The 16124-nt window shown below is 37.0% G+C and overlaps 1 protein-coding gene across 2 annotated transcripts in view; it reads left to right on the forward strand.

The window, feature by feature from the left end:
* The first annotated feature begins 1090 nt into the window (after positions 1-1090).
* The window catches only part of cdh5.L (cadherin 5 L homeolog), a 52024-nt gene continuing 36990 nt past the window's right edge, over positions 1091-16124 (forward strand). Inside the window, exon 1 of one of the 2 annotated variants that reach the window (XM_018257894.2) lies at positions 1091-1240. The gene's annotated coding sequence lies outside the window, so the exon portion shown is untranslated. The remainder of the gene's footprint in view (positions 1241-16124) is intronic. The other variant, XM_018257896.2, reaches the window with a different exon arrangement.

The raw sequence follows: 16124 nt of genomic DNA on the forward strand, positions 1-16124 counted from the left end.
TCAATATCACAGTAATATAGAGCAAAATAGTGCCCCAGGAATGAAGAGCTACAATTTAGAATTGAACCAGGTTTGGACTGGTTTGTATCTTAATTTAGCCACTTTGACTTAATCAAGCTGATCAGTCATTTGACTGTAACATGAATGTTTTGCCTGACTTTGCAATATTATTAAAATGACTAAGCAGTGGCGGAACTACCAGGGACCTGTGTGTATGTATGTATGTATGTACATGTATGTATATATATATATATATATATTGAACTGGTAACCGGAGAACAGTTTGAAGGGAGATGCATTTCCCCTAGATTCATCTCTTACTCCCTGAGTGGGTCTCTTCTGGGGAATAATTAGGCTGGATCTGCTAGCTGCCAGAGAGAGAGGAGGGCCCAGTGTAAGGGCTGAACTCCATGGCGCAATGAAGACTGTTTTGTCGCCAGATCGGACTGATCGAGGAATCACAGGTACTAACTACATGTATTCAACTGTCTGATGTGAACGCTGCATGCCGCGTCTCATTAGTCTCATTACATATTGGACGTCCAACGCGTTGCATGAATGTCTTCGCCTGGTGACAATTCAGTCTTTAACGCGCTGTGGAGTTCAGCCCTAAGATTGAGACCTGGGATCTGGGTGAAACAGCTTGAAATGCTGCTTTTTGTTTCCAAAAGCAAAAAAGAAAAGACTCATTGAACGTACTATGACTCTGTGCAATTGTACTTTTCTGTTTTGGCCAGGAATCCGAGTAGGGGACTGGAATTGTAGAGGTAGAATACCCTGTGTATTGTTTGTTTGTTTGCTTTTTGGCTGGTAGACGTTACCAAACTATATAGCAATATGCTACCAATTCCACACTTCAAACATAATATGGCTGGCACAAAGGTTCTCCACAATCGCCAATGTGTTTCAATAGCAGACAACAAAAACAAACTATATAACTCTATTTGGTTTCCACTCTGCACAATAAATATATATTTAAATTTAGTTTATCTAGCTTCCTCCACTCACTCCAAAAGCTTCAAGCAACAGCAATGTGTTGAACAATAAGAGGAAGGAAGTCTGTAGGGTGGGAGCTGTACTAACTCCAGAATTGGACATTCAGCTGTTAAACTCCTCCATTTGTCCACCACCAAACTGGTAATCTGTGCGTGATTTGGTATCCAGTGGATTAATACAGATTTCTGAATTGTTTGAAGTTTTACATTTTGTCAGCAAGCAGGTCCCTCACTCTTTGACCGAGGTAAGTGATGTTTATCTTTCCAGTGGTATTGCTTGATACTTAATCTAGAAGAAAACATGTTAAGGTTCATTTAGTTTTTTATACAGTTATTTTATATTATTTTTACATTATAGACACAGGAAAGGTGTTTGGATGGGCTTGTTGGGTAAGTGGCTCTTGTGCCTTAAACAAATATTGGGTTTATGACAGGCCTCCGGGAATGCAAGGGAATTCTAAGCACAACACTTGGATAGGCAACCAATCACAAACTGCTCATTAAGGACCAACTTTTACTGTTATATGAGTCAAAATCTGATCTGACAAAACAATATATATCTGAAACCTGTCCAAATCCAGTGCACTCATTTCTTAATAATGCATTCATACATAATTCAGTAAGACTTTTACCTACTTATTTTCAGAGGCTGAAAGTCAGAAAAGCCTTATATTTCAAGGAGTATAAGAAAATGAAAGTGTCCCACTATTAAAATCTTATAGAATGACCATACTGACTAAATTCTAGAAACAGCTCATTACACAGAGTTTAATCAGGGCCTTATATACTGTACATCCTGCCTTTGTTTCAGTAGAAGAATGAGGCACGGGATGCTCTCTAAAACAGAAAATCACTGGTGTATGCTACCACTTAGGGATCTGATAAATCAGAACTATACTGGCCAGTTCTGAAAACAAAGTGTGGTTTTACAGTTTTTATTTTTTGAAAACAAATATTGATCATATTGCTTGATCATTTTCACTGATGGCAAAGTTTTATTGACGTTGGTGTAGCATATTTAATTTACCCTTAAATGGGTGTGTAGTATGGCAGCCTTCATACGCACTGTACTAATTAGCACAAGTATGTATTTATTGTTTATAGGGTTTTTATGAACTCGACTTTGATGTACTCAACTTTAGCATTATTTTCCCTGGCAGAATTACTGCCCGATGTCACTATCCCTACAAAGTCCAACTAATATCAGAGGGCACTATTATAGGCTCATATATAATAAGAGCTATAGAGCAGGTCAGGAAAAGCACTAGTGTTATACAGCACAGAAATCTAATAATAGCTGCCTGCATATAGTGTAGTGTATTCAACCCCATCAAATGCTTGGCAATGGAGGTTATGGCCCCGGAGGACACCCTAAAAGCTTTTAATAAAATGCACCACTGCACATACCAGAGCTATACATTGCATACATAAAAGGTACATTGGATCTCACTTAAGATTATGTGACATGGGGATTGAAGTAGCTTCTGTTTGTTTCCAACAAGAGACAGGTAACTAACTTACTACTTGCCCTACACACACAAACAAAGCTTTGGCTAACCTGCAACATCTACTTATCTGCCTGTATGATAGAGGCCTTACAATTAAGAGGGTCAAGCAGGGCCGGAACTAGGGGCAGGCAGAGTAGGCGCCCGCCTAGGGCACAGTTATGATCGGGGCACACTTTTAAGAGGATTTTAGTTTGCTTGGCCTTTAATATTTTAACAATGTTATAAACCACCTATTCCAACCCCCTCTTGCCCATGATTTGTACTGCAGGCACTCCCCACCTCCCTCTTGGCAGCTGCTGGCACAGATACATATTTGGGGGCAATATGATAGATTTTTGGCTCCTGCTGGCACAGGTACAAATTAGCGGCAATATGATGGATTTTTTTTGGCTGCTGCTGGCATAATTACAGACTGGGTTGACACTATGATGGATGTTTTGTCTTATGCTGGCACAGGTACAGATTGGGGGTTTGGGGGCAATCTGAGGGATTGACTGTCGTTGGCATAGGTACAAATGGGGGTAATATTATAGGTGCTGGCACAGGTACATGAGGCAACACAATGGCTACTGGCACAAGGGGCAATATGAATGGTAAGTTGGTAAATGGTAATGTAGGACCAGGTGGGGGACACTGATGGTCAAGGGTGGAGGTCCTTATCCCATACAGACTACAGTTTAAGTGGGTGGGATAATTACAGGCACACATATGAGGTGAATAAGATAAGTCACAAATACCTTTTGTCTGCCTGGTACAAAGCATCATCATCATCATCATCATTTATTTATTTATATAGCGCCGACAGGTTGTGCAGTGCTTTAACTTACTTTATAACAAACAGGTAATAAATGGTCAATAACAAAGCATGGCCATATCTGAGCAGTCTCTTTGGTGGCTAGGGTGTTGTTGACCTGAATGATATGATGGCAATACAGACAGCTACTCATAGTGTTGCCCGTTGCAACACTTTTTGTGGGATCTCACCTAATCTAGAACATCTGATTTAAAAAAAATCTATGCAACTGCCTGGACAAACAAGAGGAATCTGTCACTTGAGGTATTGGTAAAGGGAAGGCATAAAGCAACAATGGGAATCTTAACATCTAAGGTTAATAGGGTTTTGGAGACTTTTCTTACAGCAGTAAGATAAGCACAAATACAGTAAAGTCTATGAGAAAAGCAACAGGTGAAACTTTTTACCATAAGTTTTACCTTAATCTATTTCCTGCAATTTTGCTTCTGACTCTCATTGTATGTCCAAGTTTAGAAACAACATTAAGTATCGACTAATTTTGATTAAGCTTTATGGATAGACCCCCTTCATAACCATCAGCAAGTCACACAGCTCTTGACATTAATTTATATTAAATAGGAAACTTACAATAATAATAAACAAGTTACAGAATAAAATAGGATCAGAGGGCCCAGCTCACTAGAGCTGCCCCTAAACAATAGCTGTTATGGATGCATATGGGCAGTCTTTATTATCAGTAATATGAAAAACTACCATTCACAAAAGATCAGCATTGTGACTGCCCTTGCTATTGGCTTAAAATTGTATAACCACTAGTGCTCCCTAACTTGCACATCTGAATGACATCCAGTTAGGTGATGGGTAGGGGGTAGGAGGGGGAACAACTAACTGTCTCTCCCCACCCACCCTGGGGGCACACACAGGTCCATGTGCTCCATTTTGTATTACAGAGTAAAAAATTTTTCTGCATAAAGGGGCTTGTGATGATTTCCAGATGGAAATCATATTTTTATCAAATGCCAAATTGCGAGTTTCAATAACAAGGGCTCCAGTAAGTTACATGTATGTGTGTTTTGCTTTTCATGATTCATATTTACAATTGAATTTATTCAGATTGAATTACATCAAGGACAGGCATGGGATCCTTTATCCAGAAACCCAATTACAGGAAACTACAGAAAAGCCATCTCCCATAGACTCCATTTTAATCAAATAATTCAAAGTATTGTCAAAACATATAATTAAAAAATATAATTAATCCTCATTGGAGCCAAACAATTGGGTTTGATTAATGTTATAATGATTTTAGAAAGGCAGCAAGCCCCAGTCCCAAAGATTCTAGAACAGGTCCCATACCTGTGCAGAAAGGGGAGTCTTTTTTTTTTTTGTTTCTGACCGCATTACTTAGTCCAGTTATAAATTGGATTTTTAAGAACCAGTAAAAATAACCACATCTTTTTGCAATGTAAATACAGTAGCATCAGAGTGGACTGGTAAAGGTTTCAATGACGACAATATATCTGGAATTTCCTTATTGTGTATAGATAATGCTGCACGGTGCATAAAATATGCTCAGCATAAAACAAAGGAGCAGGAAGTTAATGAAAAGCCGATCATATCCTGTTTTTCTTCAAAAGGAAAGCAGGAAACTAGCCTGTGGTTAGCAAATTGCCAGAACTGGTGTTTTCACCTCCATCCAATCTCAGATAGCTATTAAATGCTCACTATCCCAATGTAGATAAGGTATAATAAAAAAGGGAAATTTGTGCTAACAACTCATTTTTAAACCATTAAGCGGAGGGTGCAATGAGACTGTGACTGCAAAATTCATATGGTCAAATACAAGCCAAAACACTAATCCATGCCCTTTTCCTATCCCATTTACTATTGTAATCTCCTACTAACCGGTCCTCCTGATTCCCACCTCTCCCCTCCAATCAGTCTTAAACAATTGCCTCTAGAATTCTGCTGCTCTCTCCTAAGAGGGAACCTGCCCAACCCCAACTAAAATCCTTAGCATAGCTGTGATGAATAAGTAGACAGATGTTTCCCTGAACTTCTTTAAACTATGGCACTACATCTGGAATGTAGAGGGTTTAGAGTGCACTTAGAAGAGGCCTAGGGTTGGGCATATTGTAAATAAACTGCAGTGCTGTGCAAGCCACATGAAGGATTATGCTAATGGCACTTTAGTGCTCCCCCCCACCCCCAGTGCGCCGTCCCTAGTATACATGTTTTGCTAAATGGAAATTGATTGATGGTTCATGTAGGTCCGCTACATTTAGATTCAGTTGGCAAGTATAGCTAACAGAGTGTTGTCAGGACTCAGCTGTACAAATGTACTCTAAAATTCTTCTGTGAATTTAGTCAGGAGGGGAACGAGGACAGGAATTTAGGCATGTTAAAAGCAGAAAGACTTTAATTATTCTGCAAATGTGTGCTTTTTTCAATTAATATTTATTATGTATCAATAGAGAGTCTCAGCCCCTATATTGATCCACATCATATGTAACCAAGGCACGCTGCGTTAATAAGACTCAATGGAGCATTGTCCAAGAAAAACTCCACAGGTCTTTTTGCGTAATAAAAGTTGCAAGGTTTGCTGCAGGCCTAGATGCTTTTAGCAACCTATAGACAGGATGCATTTATTGGTCACCTGTTAAAAAGCAGGGATTAGAGTTTCTCTTTTGGCAAAAAGTGGTACTTAATTGCCCCTCCCAAAATATCTGTTCACTATATGATAAATATACCACTTTCAACATGAGCACCTGCATTGTCAGTATTTTGTAGGTACTGAAGAATAACAGCCAACATTACTAGTCCAGAGCGAAATTCTGTAATACTGCTAATGGAATCTTATATTTGTTCTGTTCATATATTCGGATTTAAATAGAAATTTTATCAATCCAGTATTAATTTGTTAGTTTGTAGCCTCCTCTAATTGGGGCATTGAACAGGCAAGTTGACTGGCCACACAGCTGAAATTTGCAAGAAATTCTAAATAAATCAATGTAACTCACTCCATTCATGAAATATATTACCATGTTATATTTGCTGGTTGCAGGGTAGTATTATATTGTTTTTATTTTTAATGGTTTCAGTGCCCACAATTATGCCGCACACACCAACCGTTTAGATGGCGCACTCTTGGAGTCCACTTCAAAGGAATCGCTTGTTTCTCAAAACACTTTATTCAAACATCTTGACAAACTGCAAACCCAGCGCCATTAGACCTCATAGCGCTGGGTTTGCAGTGTATCAAGATGTTTGAATAAAGTGTTTTACTTAAAATTTGAGAAACAAGCGATTCCTTTGAAGTGGACTCCAAGAGTGCGCCGTCTAAACGATTGGTGTGTGCTGCTGAAACGTTCTCCTTAGTGACGGACTCAGGGCGACAGCACCTGGGTCATAGCGAAGTCTGGGAAAACTTACGAGATACATTTATATCCTGGGTGTTTTGGGAGTTTGAACCGCTCCAGTGTACTAGCGATAGGTCTGGTGCCGGATGCACCCGGTCCATAAAGTTAGAAGGTAAGCGCAAGCATAAAATTGTATATTAATGAACCAAGAATTGTAACAGGCTATTACGGACTCGAGTTTGAGAATAGGAACCCCTGGTTTAACGCTGGATGCGTGCATACCCACAATTATGCCACTGAGATATTATACTACATGATTTAGTGAGGAACAACCTGTGGAAGAAATAAGTAGCAAATCGGTTATCCTGAATCCCATTATCCAAGAAGCTATGAATTACAGCCATCTCCTATTGACTCCATTTTAATCTAATAATTACAATTTACACTTTTCTTTGTAATAATTAAACAGAACCTTGTTCTTGATCCCAACTTATTGGAGGCCAAAATGGTGTTTTGGTATGGAGATCCAAATTTCAGAGAGACCCCTCATCCGGGGGGACAGACTTTCACGTCTAGTCTTTCTTAAACATCTAGTATTTGTGTTGATTATTAAAGGGGACCTATAACCTAAGAAATAATTCCAAATTCTATTTTATTGTGTTGGTCAAGCAGAATAAATGTACACTATTTAAATTATTTAAATATTGTTTCTTTTAGCCTGGGAATTCATAATCACATCAAGCAGGAACACACCATTTTGTAAACACTGTTATTAAGGCAAGCCTTGCATTATCCAAAATTATTGTTTACGCACTAGAATTGAAGACCTGATGCACATGCTCATGCACTGGTTACAAAATTAGATGGTAAGGAAGCAGAGGGAGTGCAGTGACATCTGGGAAATCTGCCTAAGGTATAAAGGTGGGGCAGGCAATATATTATTGACAACGGAGATTTTTTCATGTTCAATTGAAAAGGTCTTTAATTATACAGCTTTTTACATCTGGGTGACAGGTCTCCTTTAATACAGGTATGGGATCTGTTATCTGGAAAGTTGTTATCCAGAAAGCTCCGAATTACGGAAAGGAGTCATAGACTCCATTTTATCCAAATATTTTACATTTTACAAAATTATTTACCTTTTCTCTGTACTAATAAAACAATACCTTGTACTTAATCCAAACTAAGATATAATTAATCCTTATTGCAAAACCAGCCTATTGGGTTTACATGATGTTCTAGTAGACTTAAGGTATAAAGATCCAAATTACAGAAAGATCTGTTATCTGGAAGACCCCAGCATTCTGGACAACAGGTCCTCTACCTGTAATATCATATTTTTATTATTAGCAAAGTGCAGTTGCACTACAAACTTGAAAGCATTTTTTGCTGATTAGCCATATTAGAGCATTTGCTTCTCTCATTTCTAGCTTAATGATAACAGCAACAATAGCAGATGGATGCAATATTTCCAGTTTCAGTCTCCTACATACAAGCCTGTAGATTTACCTCTCTTTAGCCAACACCCCTATGACATGTTTGCTGACAATGCTCTCTGTGACTCATGCTCACTTATCTACCAGTAATTCCCAGACAAACTGTTTCCTTCCCACTCATGACTTTGTTCTCTTATCAATGCAACCTTCCTTAGGTCATTTCCAGAAATAACTTGACTCACTCTCCAGGTCTGGAATTCTCATACTGTCGCGCCAATCGCTTAGACATCAAACTCGTTCTTCTCACCGCAACTTTGCCTCATCCACTTATTTGGGTGTTGGTTCCCCATAATTCCATTTATACATTTGCAGATGGACATTTTTTCATCTGTCTAATCTTGTCGTAGTATAATTGGAGCTCATTAGCCTTGCTGCTTATTCTGGGTTCTTGGATTTAGAACTCTGCAAATTTTTTTTGTTACAATGTGAATATTGTGAATGTTAAGTAAGCCCCTTACTTGCTCATCCACAAATCCAAAAATATACAAAAGGATACTGAATAATTATCATTTATTGTAATTTACAGGAAAAAAAATCTTCTATATAAACTGTCATGCAATGTACAATGCATAAAAGTAAATAAAGTCCTCAATCTTATGATAGTGACATCATATCACGTATCAAGTTATAAAAAAAATTTTTTAAAAAAACAGTTTTTTCATATTTTAAAGTGGGATTGTGTTAAATATTTTTGTTTTAATATTTTTTTATTAACCATTTGAGGGGCATGCCACATTTGTTTTAGGGTGGGCTCATGTCTAGGACAATAGAGGATCACATATATCTTTATTTTGCTTCCTTGGACATTTTTAATAATAAGTAGCCACTTCAAGCTATTTCCCCAACATCACTAATAAAGACATATACAGTATATGACCTATATGTACCCGCCCTATTCAAATTGACCTAAGCATAAGTGTGTTAACAAAGTTTTCTGGGCAGAAATGAATGCTAGCGAAAGTCTGCTTTCAATGCTCCTGCTGATGAATTTACTCTAGAGTAACTTCGCCAGTATTTGGCTGCTGAGACTAAATTTAGCAATTTGATGAATTAGTGTATGCGCTTCCAATTAACATCTGATGAAGTGTGGGAAAGCCTTCCGAGGCGAAAATTTGCCCTTTAGTGAATTTCACCCTTAGTTTTTTCTTAAAGAGATTGAGAGAGCACTCCTTACAGAGGAATTCAATGATGAAATTCCAGAAATAAAGAGCAGCAAGATAGAAAGGTTTGAGATGAGAGGTGCCAGTCGATGTTGATAGTGTTAGAAGAAGGTGGTTCTGAGAGGAACATACAGCGAGACAAGTGAAGAAATGTAGTGGGGAGCAGATTATGATTACATTGACCAATATAATTCTCCTTAACCTCAAGCTAAGTAACACTTTTGTCATATGATGACTAAGGTTTTTTCTTTGTTTTTGATGGATAGGCTTGTTTTTAACTGTTTGATAAATACAATATTATTTTGTGTTATATACATGCAATATTTTGATGGTTAGTAACCTCCTGAACAGCAGCCTTTAATGGTTTAGGATATGGTTAATGATCCATGCCATGGAAAAATCTACACTCTGATTATTTGCCCTCACCCCAAAACAATATCTTCCTTGCCTTGACTTTCTAAAAGACAGAAATTGAAATTCCATAGAAAGATGTTAGAGGCCTTTTCCCTCCTAGAGTAATCATATGTGTAAGGGTTTTTCCATTGTTGTAATTTTTTCAGAGTTAAACCCCATGTCTGCCATATGTGTTGTGTTTGCAGATAAAAGAGATAGTCAGTAACCTCCTGAACAGCAGCCTTTAATGGTTTTTAGGATATGGTTAATGATCCATGCCATGGAAAAAACTACACACAGATTATTTGCCATCTTCCTTGCCTTGACTTTCTAAAAGATAGAAGGGAAAATTCCATAGAAAGACATTAGCGACTTTTTCCCTCCTAGATCAATCATACGAACAAGGGTTTTTCCATCCTTTTCATTTTTTAAAACCCATGTCCACCATATGTGTTGCATGTTGCAGATAAAAGAGAAAGACAGAAATGTAAATTCTACATTACCACCAATCAGGGCACTGAACTGAGTTCTACAGCATGGAAACAGAGGATGTCTATACAGCAATAACCACATAGAATATGTCAGAATTCTGCATGAATGTATTTTTTAAAAATATACTTATTCTACAGTCTATAGTCTAACTTTAATTACCGGAATACTTTTCCTCTCATATTTCCCTGTAGCAGCAGGATCTCTCACTTTCTAAAGCATTGCAATTTGATCAATTAGTTCAGAACTGTCCAACTTGCTTTCTGTAGTGGGCTGATTATAGTTTTGGCTAGATGTTCAAGGATAGGATTATATTTTAATGATAATTTCAAACAGAGAAGTCTATGGATCCCTTGAGCAGACTATGGGGCCATAAACATGCTGTGGAGGACCACATCCAGGCAAGTTGCATTATTTAATGCATTTCTCAGCAGGGGGGAGCAGCAGCAGCTGAGCATGTTTTCCAAACTTGGCCAGATTCAATCCAGTGAGAAAATGTTATCTCATGGTTTATAACGTGAAAAGTCATTGACAAGATTCAATTGGGGAATAAAAACTTTTCTCCGAATTCAGTTCCGTTTTTTTTCCCATAGACTTCAACAGAGTTTTCCCGTGATTAAGTTTAGTTTTTCTGAATTGAATTGCATCTCAAATTGAAACTCGTCCATGAGTTTTCACATTAAAAAACTTTTTTGTCACTGAATTGAATCTGGCCCTTTGAATCCAATTTTGGCATTACTGAGTTGACATGAGAGGGAGGAGGAAATTGAACTCGTTTATTTTTAAATTACAGTTCTTAAAAATTATAAAAAAACAACAACAAAAAAACTGTTTATAAAAAATTGAAATTATTTGTTTATACTGTTTGAAAAGGATATGTTTTATGAAAGTGAAATGCCCATTAAAGGCTTCCAAGACTCAATATACCCAATATCTGATCAATATATGTGTTAAAATTGAAGCACATCATGAGCTTGAGCATTTTCTATCTTTCCTGAAGCAGAGAGGAGTGTGATAGAACTAATAATATTCCCTGAGACAGATGTTAGCGCTATGGTGCCAGGTGGGCCTTTAATTCAATCCACTTCAGGAAAGGGATTAAAGCACAACTTCATCCCGGGCGAGGTTAATGAGACCATAACGGAGGCCCACATCTTAAAAAATGCAAAATATGCAGCAAGTGAACAATGACCAGCGTGCTGCCAACTTACCTTATTGTGTTGTATCATTACATGTTCCTGCAAATTGGTAAGTGCATAAATGAGCCTGCACCTGCTATGGTACATGATATGCATACAGAGGGGATAGAAAATTATTTGAGCCAAGCTCATTATGCAGCAGCCCTCTAATAGCTCTGTGTGAGCATCTGTCTCATGAGACAGCTGCAGTCCTGAGATCCCATAAAATCATTTTATATTACATAGAAGGCATGCTGTGTCCTTACATAAAATGCAGATTTGTGATTTTTTTTTTTAAGCTGTGTTCACTAATTGATTAATAGGTTTAGGGAAATGAATCTTGTTGTGCTTAGTCAGGTGATTTTGAGTGTCCATAATGTTATTCTTCAACTTGTGTGTAGTAATAATAACAGTAATAATAATATACTGATGGAAAGTCAATTAGGTTGTCACATTTCAAAAATCACTGCTTTGCAACAGCAAATGTGCTCTATGGAAAGTATAGTAGCTGACTATATTAAATTTTTGTTCTATGTTGTGCTATGTCAGCCTATAAACACATTATCAAGATACTATAATGATACAACCTCCCTGAGTTCATCCTCACCTCAATCCCATTCTTTAATAATACAAGTGGCATTGGGGACATTGCTGCTTCTTTTGGCCAATGACTTTCCCAAGGAAAGAGTGACTGCTATCTAATCAAACCTCATGACAGTACCTCAGTTGTTCCTTGTATTTATTTGCTATTTATATAGTGCTGGCACTTTTACAAAACACTTTACAGGGGTGCTCATGGAGTGAGGGTCAGTAAATATGGATAACAACAGTGATACATAACATAAAGCTTTACTTTGTGTTATCCAAGGAACCTAAAATGTAGGCTAAATTGCAGGAGAGACTAAAGCATTAGCTATGGCAGACACTCACCCAAAATGTTAAACAACACAAAACCATAGAAAATAAAAACGTCAAATGTTAAAAAGAAAAAAGTTCAGTACTAATGAGCTGGCCAAGAACATAAAATCGTCAAAAAGTCTGTAGAGTCTACATTATCGGATGGCCCTTTAATCTACACTACATTGTACATATAGCAATGCACTGCGTTAAGCACATGGCACTAAAAGGGCTAAAATATAATATCCATATTTATAATTAAAATAGAAACACCTAGAAGTGTTTTAATTAGTTTTAATTACATGCAAATTAAGGTATATAGAAAGATAAGCAGAAATGTAAAACTCTTCTCCCAATTCACTGTTTAGATTAAAAGGACTATAATGAAAGCACATACATCCTAATTGACCTTATAATTACAAGGGCTATATTTTAATGAGTTTGCATTATTCACTCTTTTCATTTGTGAATCAATAAACGCCTACAGCCTAGGCTTCCTAGGTAGAAAACCATCAAATGCTAATTGTGAACTGTTAATTTTGGGATGTATTCTAGGGTTCGGGGTAATAGAAGGGAAAAGTTAAACTGTTAGAAGTATAACATGAAGCATCTGCAGAATTATGACTACTGATACAATGGCAGCACAGGTGTGATTCTATCTTACTTTTGGCTCTTCCACACAATTTAAGCAATCACACTTCTACCTCCTATCCAAAAAATGTTTCAAGGAGTATGCTAAAATCATCTGAGAATCTACCTCTGACCAAAATATGTGCACATTTTGCATGATGAGGAAATAATCAGTGTATGCTCACTCTTCCAACCAGTTATATATGTAGGAAAATAAATTAAAGATGAGAGTTAATGCATGTACCAGTTTATTACATGAAACCAAAGCTGATATTCTCTGCTCCTACATACAGGTATGGAAACTTTTATACAGAAAGGTCCGCATTACCATAGACTCCATTTTATGCAAATAATCTAAATTTTTGAAAAATTATTTCCTTTTTCTCTGTAATAATAAAACAGTAACTTGTACTTGATTCCAACTAAGATATCATTAATCCTGATAGGAACAAAACCAGCCTATTGGGTTTATTTAATGTTTACATGGTTTTATGGTAGACTTAATGTGGTATTTTTATCAAAGAGTTAAGTTAGAGATTGCCACAGTCCACTAGAGGGAAAGTCTGCCACTCGCTATTTTTAAAAGAGTATTTATCAATGGGTGAAAGTGAAAGTTCACCCTTAGATGAATACGCCTTTAAAAATGCCATAGAAATAAATAGAGAGTGGCGGAATTTCACTCTAGTGGACTGTGGCAATCTCTAACTTAACTCTCTGATAAATATTCCCCAAGGTGTGAAGATCCAAAACGGAGAAAGATGCATCATCCTGAAAACCCTAGGTCCCAAGCAACCTGGATAACAGGTCCCATGCCTGTACATATCCATCCAATACAACATCCCAAGCATATGTTAATAATGGAAACATTATTTGGTCGAATATAACATTTAAGGAAACATAAACAAATAACAGATCTATGTTGACCATACTTAAGCTCTTTTCAAAATGTTCATAACCGTTCTTTAGGTTTATTTAAACAAAGTTATTAAATTATGACTAGGTGGGGTTAAGAAGCATAGTTTTCTTTATGAAAACCACTTTAGGTACTTAACTATTTAAGCTTCTTTATTGGTGATGATATCTGTGTCTGTCACAGTGGTAATGACATTGAAACATTAGCAATGATAAAATATTAAGTTCTTGCATATTGTGCTAGGAAAAACAATGCAGCAGTTTTTTGTAATTGATTGATAACGCCACAACATATTTAACATTTTAGGTGGAGAGCTTTAATTAAAATGCCAATGCTATTAAGCAAAGACAGGGTAATAGAAGGGAGAGAGAGAATGAGTTTCTTCTGAGAATTATCTCAACCACTGAAATTAGCAGTTACACAATATAAAATGCCCTGCTTTATTTAATGCTCATTGGAACTTTTCACTGAACATAATTGTCAAGTGTGTGTGTGTAGGCAATTCCATTCTCACACCCAGAAATGGCAGGTTTAGTCAATTTTATACCTAGAAATGCAGACCCCATATCCACTGTAGGGAAATTGTGGGTATCCCGTGATTATTTCTGTGGCATGAGTAGCCCATAGCATTATATGAACTATTACTGTATTGAGAACATGTACAACACTGCATATTCAGTATTACTATAGAAATAAAATAGGTATAGGATCTATTATCTGAAATTCTTGGGACCTGAGGCTTTCCAAATAAGGAATTGTTCCATAATTTGGATTACCATACCCTAAAGGGGTTGTTCATCTTGAATTGTTTTCAGAAATAAAGAAATAACGACTTTTTTCAATTGCTATACATTTTTTATTTGTAATTTTTTTCCCAAATGCAAGTTTAAAGTTTAACGTTCCTGTCTCTGGTGTTTTAGTCTGGCAGCTCAATGATCCAGGCGCAGATTCTGAACTGTTTGCAATTTGCTACATTTAGTGGCTACATTAGTTGATACATTTATCAGCAGTAACTTTGTAATATTAGCAAGAAGTTTATCAATTCTAACAGCTGCCTTTAATGGAACTCCGGGATTCTGCTCAGCAGGGACAAAGATAACAAATGGATCAATTAAATGTATCATATAGAACAATTAAAGGGTCAGCGACACCCCTTCCCAGAGCTGCTTTAGAAGGTGAAAAATGAAACTTTACACTTCAATATTAGAAAAACAATTACAAATAGAAAATGCAAAGTAATTGGAAAAAGTATTTTTTCCTGCTGAAAACAACTAAACTGAAAACAACCCTTTTAAGGCTACTAAAAATCATGTAAACAAAATAAACCCAACAGAATTGTTTGCCAACAATATGGATTAACACAGCTTAGTTACCATCAAGTACAACTGCTGTTTTATTATTACAGAAAAAAAGGAAATAATTCTTAAAAATCATAATTATTTGCTTAAAATGGAGTCTATGGGAAATGGCCTTCCTGTAATTTAGAGTTTACTGGATATTGAGTTTCCAGATAACTGATCCCATGGTTGTTTATATTTATACTTACATACAATATAAAGCTGGCCATAGATGCAAAGATCCGATCATACGAATCATCGTACGATCAGACTTTCCCATCTCCCGACCCGCCACTAACCATTCAGATCAAAGTCTTACCAGTCAGATTAGTTAAAGAACAGATCAGCAATGTTCTGCCCCTGACAGCAATCGTACGATATCTATGTCCAACCAAAGCTAGTGACAGTCTCCCATTGAAAATCGTACGATCGGCAATACACGCAGAGATATTATCGGCAGCCGACAGAAATTTTCTAACCTGTCCGATCGACCAAACGACCGATCTCCGCCGGACGAAAAATGTCGGGACTCTCCACACATGGTTCGAAAATCGTGCGAATCCTCGATTCGTACGATCAGATCTTTGCGTCTATGGCCAGTTTAAGACTAACACAATTATATATCGGATAAGATACTGGACTTCATAGCAAATCATAATACTATGAGTTTGTGCCAGCATGGTTTTATGCGTAATAGATCTTGCCAGACTAACTTAATTTCTTTTTACGAGAATGTAAGTAGAGACCTCGATTCTGGGATGGCAGTGGATGTGATTTACTTAGACTTTGCTAAAGCATTTGATACAGTGCCACACAAAAGGTTACTGGTTAAATTAAGGAATGTTGGCCTGGAACATAGTATTTGTACCTGGATAGAGAACTGGCTAAAAGATAGATTACAAAGAGTGGTGGTAAATTGAACATTTTCTAATTGGACCAGTGTTGTTAGTGGAGTACCGCAGGGCTCTGTATTAGGTCCCTTGCTTTTCAACTTGTTTATTAATGACCTGGAGGT

This window comes from Xenopus laevis, chromosome 4L (genome assembly GCF_017654675.1).
Source record: "Xenopus laevis strain J_2021 chromosome 4L, Xenopus_laevis_v10.1, whole genome shotgun sequence".
Classification (NCBI taxonomy): domain Eukaryota; kingdom Metazoa; phylum Chordata; class Amphibia; order Anura; family Pipidae; genus Xenopus; species Xenopus laevis.